This window comes from Plectropomus leopardus, chromosome 3 (genome assembly GCF_026936395.1).
Source record: "Plectropomus leopardus strain MGB_pleo_1.0 chromosome 3, ASM2693639v1, whole genome shotgun sequence".
NCBI classification, from domain to species: domain Eukaryota; kingdom Metazoa; phylum Chordata; class Actinopteri; order Perciformes; family Serranidae; genus Plectropomus; species Plectropomus leopardus.
The window spans coordinates 5,328,796-5,335,762 of record NC_142178.1 but is presented as its reverse complement, the minus strand read 5'-3'; positions in this window follow the sequence as shown (position 1 = coordinate 5,335,762).

Below are 6,967 nucleotides of genomic sequence, written 5' to 3'. Positions count from 1 at the left end.
GTCTCAGCAGGTAGCAGCAGCCCCTCAGTGGCTTAGGTTCGTTTTGTTGTTTTTGTTAAGAACAAGTCACTATATTTAAGTCAAAAAACTTCGCTTCAGTTAGTCTAGTTAGTCGCGGAAAGGCTACCGCCACGGAGAGCAAAATAGCTGGAGCTAACGCCGGAGCTAACCGGAAGACTAACGCCGGTCGAGCGCATGGAAGAGCGCCAACAACAGCTGTGTTTCCCGGTGACACCGATCATCATCAGCTGATTCATCCGCTACCGCCCGGCGGTCCATCTTCTGGCGCCGCTTGCATTAAGGTATGAGCAGTGGCGCTACCAGCTTATGGCCATAATAAAAAATAAATTAAGTGTGCACCACGACTTTGCAGCGTAATCCCAATGCATTGGTGCTAAAAATAACAATAACGATCGCGTCATAAAAAGCGAACCTTTCTCATCCCAGTGCATATTGGATTTTATTATGGAACATTAAAAAAAAAAAAAAAAAAGACATGATGGGCGGTAAATCTGATGATCCGGTTTGCTCAAATGACTGTCACTGCTTCTAGTGAAGTGGGAAATTCAAATGAAGCACTGTTGGGTAAAGGTAAAAAAAGAACTGTTAAATTGACCCTACAAGGCTTATGTTGAAAAATGTGAAAGGTTGCAAAATGTGAAAAGATAAACTACACAAGGTAAAAAAATTTAAGAAAGGTAACTGAAGATCATATGCTTGAAATTAATGTTGCAGAGTTAAAGGTGCACTGGAAAAAATTATTTGTTTGTGTGAAGAAGCAAAATTGCTCATGATTCTCTGGTGCCTTTAATGTCCACTGAAGAAAGTGAGAAACAGAATGTGTGGTTTGCTGCAAAATGTTGGTTGAAAATGGTTTCATTGTGATGTTAAACAGTGGTTGAGAAATAATGAAAATGGTGGTGATGTGGTTGATGATGTTCATCCTGATGATAGTATATCAAATGTTGCCAGTAAGCGTTCTCACCAAAAAGCATATGCAGTGGTAAAGCAGCAACAAAAGTGGTCACACAACAGCTTCTACTCGCATTAAAATCGAGGCAGAAAGGCTTGCCCTTCTTGCTCGATCTGCAGCGTTAAAGAAAAAACATGCTTTGGAGAAGCAAGAAGCAGAACTAAGGAGACAAAGAGAGCAGCTTGAGCTTGATGCTGAAATTGCTGCATCCACAGCAAAGCTAGCAATTTTGGAAACTGTTTCAGAATGTTCACGCATAATCTCAAGCATCCAATGGAATGAATTCATATCTACAAAGGAAAAGGAACAAAACACAACTTTCAAAGAACTCAATCCTGCAGCAAAGTCATAGAACCTTGGACAGGGACTGCAATGTTGCAAACCCGATTTCCCAGCACTTCATAAGGACTCAAGTGCACAGAACACACACACTGTGGAAAAAGGGCAGGTACATCCCTGGATCAGGAGCAGGAGGCACACAGGAAAACAACAGAAAGCGAATGGAACAACACAATGTGAGAGATGCACAACATCAGATTCTTCATTTGCCAGTAAATAATGAGCAGACTGCATCAGTTGAGCAGGCGCTTGATTGCTTTCTGCACAAATGCATGGAGATCTATGCACCATAATGCATAAACAGAATGAAATAACAGCAGCTCTTGTTCAACAACACGCCTACTACCTTACCATCTCGAGACATTCCCTGTATTGACGGTGATCCTCTCCAGTACAGAAACTTCATCAGAGCTTTTGAGCATGGAGTGGAAGCAAAAGCTAACAAAGCTGACTGTCTTTATTTTTGGAACAGTTTACAAAGGGTCAGCCTAGAGAATTGGTGAGGAGCTGTCAGCATATGATTCCGGATAGAGGCTATCAACTGGCTAAAGAACTTCTCGTGAACACTGGAAATGAATACAGGATTGCTGCAGCTTACATAGAGAAGGCTCTGGCTTGGCCTACAGTGAAATCAGAAGATGTAGAAATCACTTCAGGCTTTTCTCTGTTTTGCGTGGTTGTTGCAGCGTGATGGAGGAGCTTCACTACATGCAAGAACTAGACATGCCAACTAACATGAAACAATTATGACAAAGATTGCCATTTAAATATAGGGAGAAATGGAGGACAAATGCACATGAAATCTTGGAGAGGTGCAATCGAAGAGCTAGCTTTAAAGACCTTGTTTCTTTCCTTGAGCGTCAAGTTAAGATCATTTCTGATCCACTCTTTGGGGACATCCAGGACACAAGTGTTTCACCTACATCAAGGAGTGTAAGCAAGTTCAAGTCTCAGCCCAAATTTAGCAGAGTCAGAGGTAACAGCTTTGCCACTACCGTTACTGTTGTGGATACAGCAGAAGGTTCACCTCAGACCCACAGAGGCAAGACTCAATGGAAAGGTCTGAGAAAGCATCGTCTGTTGTTCCCGATCGCACACATTGGAGAGAATGTCAAAGCTGAAAAGAAAGAAACATCGGGACAAAATTACTTTTCTAAAGGAAAAGAGGATGTGTTTGGCTGCTTGTGTAGTGGACACATGAGTAAGGATTAGACAGGCGTCTGACTTGCAAAGAGTGTGGCGCAATCATCCTACTGTGCTTCATATTTCTGAAAGGCTAAGAACCAGCACAGAAGGTGAACACTCTAAAGAAACAGTTAATGTTAAACCACCTTTTCAGAAACTTGTGGTCACACAGGGGCGGAAGGAGGATAGCATTTGTCCATTCTGCCAATCAGGTTAAATCCATCAAGGGAGACAAAATAATACAAACCTATGCATTTCTGGATCGGCAGTACAGCTACGTTTTGTTCAGAGCACCTGATGCAAGGTTGAACATTGATGGAAGAAGAACCAATTTCCTTTTAGCACCATGGGGCATGAAAAAGTTATTTATCCTCACGCTTTGAATGGTTTGGAGGTGGCTGGCCTTGACAGTAACCACTTTTACGATCTTCAAGTTCTCACACAAAGAAAAATGCCTGTGACCCCTAACAACATTGTCACAGGAAGAATTGGCAAAGTGGCCGTACCTCTCTAGCAGTCATCCCTGCATAGAGCGCCAATGTTGACATGTTGATTGGTACCAGCGTCCCTAAGGTATTGGAACCCTGGGAAGTTGTCAACAGCCAAAGGGAATGGCCATTATGCAGTAAGAACTGTACTTGGTTGGGTTGTTAATGGTCCCCTTCGTGATGGAGGCACTGGTAACCAACCTAAAGCAAGGTTCTCAGTGGCTACCGTCAATAGGATTTCTGTGTATAGCTGGAGGAGTTGTTGAACAACCAGTACAATCATGACTTCAATGAAAGAAGTACAGAGGAAAAGGGGATGTCGAGGAAGACATCAGATTCTTAAAAAGATTATGGATGAGTCAGCACAGTTTCAGGATGCCATTACAGCTTAAAAATGCCCTTCAGAAAAGAACAGCTTACTCTTCTAATAATCTTTCAATGGTCAAACAAAAGGTTGTTTGGATTAAAGGGAAGTTCAGAAAGGATGAACTGTTTCACCAGGAATACACCAACTTCTTCACTGATGTTATCGGAAAGGCTATGCAGAAAGTGCCTCAACATCAATTGGATGGAGAAATTGGAAAGGTTGGTATATTCCCCATCATAGTGTCGTCATCCAGAAAGGGTAATTGCGTGTTGTCTTTGATTGTTCAGCTGAGTTTAAAGGCCTCACTCAACAGCCAGCTTCTTCAAGGCCGAACCTGACCAGTTCGCTGCTAGGAGTCCTCGTCAGATTCAGGCAGGAGCCAGTAAGCGTTCATGGGAGACATTCAGTCTATGTTCTACCAGGTTAAAGTGGCGAAGAGGACAAAGACTTCCTTAAGCTTCTTGTGGTGGTCTGATGGTAGCGTGAGCAAGGAGATTGTGGAGTATCGAATGTCAGTCCATTTGTTTGGTGCGTCTCATCTCAAGTTGTGCCAGATTCACGCACTTAGGAAGACAGCAGAAGACAATCAAGCTCACTTTTCATCAAGTGGGTGAAGAACAGTCAAGCGAAATTTTATGTTGATGACTGTTTGAAGAGCCTGCCCTCAGAAGAGGAAAGCGGTTGTGATGGTTAAAGCTCTCAGTGACCTCTGCCTAAAGGGAGGTTTCACTTTGACAAAAGTGGATCAGTAACAACCGGACAGTGCTGCAAAACATTGAAGAGGAACACAGAGCTAAAGACTGGAAAGAGCTGGATCTGGAAAGAGATGAGCTTCCAGTGGAAGAGCCCTTGGACTACAGTGGTGCGTGAGTCGGATGCGTTCAAGTTCAAAATGATGGTGAAAGAGCAACACGCCAGAGCAGAAGAGATTGTTGTCGATAATCTGTTCCGTTTATGATCCTTGGGGTTTCTTGCACCAGTGACACTGTCAGCAAAGGTTATGCTGCAAGAGCTCTGTCGGAGCGTTGTGGATGGGATGACAACATACCTGCAGACATTAGCCATCAGTGGACAGGATGGTTGGAGGATCTGAAGGGTTGTCTTCATTCAAGTTGAGAGATGTATCAAGCCCAAGCACTTTGGACAGGCCATTAAAGCGCCAGCTGCATAACTTTTCAGGCGCCAGTGAAGATGGTTTTGGCACTGTCACCTACCTCAGAATAAAGAAAACAGCAAGGCGAGGTCCATGTCTCCTTCTTGTTGGGAAGCGAGAGTTACCCCTGAAACAGATAACTATTCCTCGTCTGGAGCTTACAGCTGCTGTCCTAGCTGTTCGAGTTGATCAGATGTTGAGAGCAGAATTGGAGCTGCCATTGGATCAGTCAACTTTCTGGACGGACAGTACTTCAGTGCTTAAGTACGCATAAAAAATGAGGACAGGCGTTTCCACACATTTGTGGCGAATCGGTGTCAACCATCAGAGATTCAACTCATGTCTCTCAGTGGAGGTACATCAATACCAAAGACAACCCCTGCTGATTATGCCTCTAGAGGTATGAAGGTTGGAGATCTGCTGAATGGTGGGAGCTGGATCGAAGGCCCAAAGGTTTCTCTTGACCCAGAAAAGGATTGGCCTGCAGACATCACAGAGCCACACTTTCAGTTGATGATGTAGAGGTCAAAGGGATGCCACGGTAAACACAGTCATCCTCAGAACTCTTCTAATGCTACAGACCAGCTTCTATCATACTTTTCAGATTGGAAGAAACTTAAGGTGGCAGTTGCATGGTTTCTCAAATGGAAGAGGATCCTTCTGCAATTGAGTCAAAGAGAAAGGAATTGCATGCTCTTGAGTTCAACAGAAAGGATGCAGATGGGTCACATGTGTTACTGGAGATGGAAGGCTAAAAAAAGCAATGTGTCAAATCTTGTCAGCTGAGAATCTTTTGGATGCTGAAGTTTCCATCATTAGCTATTGTCAGCAGAAAAGGTTCAAGGTGGAGATTGCTGCCCTATCAGCTGGAAAATCTGTGCCAAGAGACAGTTCTATTTACAAACTGGACCCATGTCTCGAGGATGGACTTGTAAGAGTTGGAGCCGTTTGAGTAAGGCAGCTCTACCAGAGAGACAAAGCATCCACTCATCTTGTCAAAAGATCAACACATCTCCACACTCATATTCAGACACATACACCAACAAGTTGGCCATGGTGGAAGAAATCACACCTTGTCAAGATTACGAAAGAAGTTCTGGATAACAAGTGCCACTTCAGCTGTGAGAAAAAATCATATCACAGTGCAGCTTCTGCAGGCGATACAAAGGGAAGTTGGGTGAGCAAAAGATGGCGGACTTACCAAGGAAAGGCTCCTTCTGATCTCCCTCCTTCACGAATGTGGGAGTAGATTACTTTGGGCCTTTGGAGGTGAAGGGGTCGAGGAGTTTGTGTAAGCGTTATGGTGTCATCTTTACCTGTTTGGCCAGCAGAGCTGTTCATTTGGAAGTAGCTCCATCCTTGGATACTGGCGCATGTATTAATGCCTTACTGAGGTTCATCAGCGAAGAGGACAAGTGTCATCTATGCGCTCAGATAATGAATACGAACTTTGTTGGAGCCAAAGAAAGAGCTGAGAGAAGCACTTGCATCTTTAAATCGGCCAGATACAGAGAGACTTATTGCAAGATGGGATCCAGTGGAACTTTAATAATCCACCTGCAGCATCACATCATGGTGGTGTTGGGGCGTGTCATTCGTATGGTAAGAAAGTTCTCACCTCTGTATTACATCTTCAAACACTGGATGATGATGGACTCCACACCGTTTGTGCTTGAGGTTGAGGCTATTTTGAATGGGCGCCCCTCACTAAGCTTTCAGATGATCCAACTGATCTTGAACCACTCACTCCAAATCCATTCTCTGATGAAAGGAAACCAGTCTTATCACCTGGACTGTTTAACAAAGATGATATGTGCGTGAAGGAGATGGCGACAAGTCCAATATATTGCGGTTGTTTTGGAAAAGATGGGTACAGGAGTACCTCCCTTTGCTCCAAACGTAAAAATGGAATCAAAATTAGAAATTTTGTTCCTGGAGACATTGTTGTTGTTATGGATTCTGCTGCTCCTCGTGGATCCTGGCCTCTTGGCAGAGTTTTGGAAACTTTCCCCGACAAGAAAGGTCTAGTACGCTCTGTGCGTCTCCAGACGAAGGCAAATATCTTGGAAAGACCTGTCACAAAGCTGTGCCTATTACAGGAAGCTGCAAGTTGTTAGTGTTGACTTTATGGTGACCTCTGAGTCAAACCAGGTTGTTGGTGCACAATATTGGGTATTATTTGGTACATTTTTTTTTTGTGTGTTATTGGGATAATGGCTCTGTAATTAAATTTTGAAGGTAATTGTAATGTCAGCTGTCATTTACAATTAGGAGCAGCGTCATTAGAGCCATTTTTTGGGTTATGTGTATTTGTGTTTATTTTTTTTTGTTTGTCTGGAAGCCACAGTAGGTGGCGCTCTGCACTAATAATGGGCAGGAATGATTAAATAGAGCAAGGCGTAATTACTCAGCAGGTGTGCTGCTGAATGAGAAAACAAACAGTTTTTGACCCGTCACGTCAC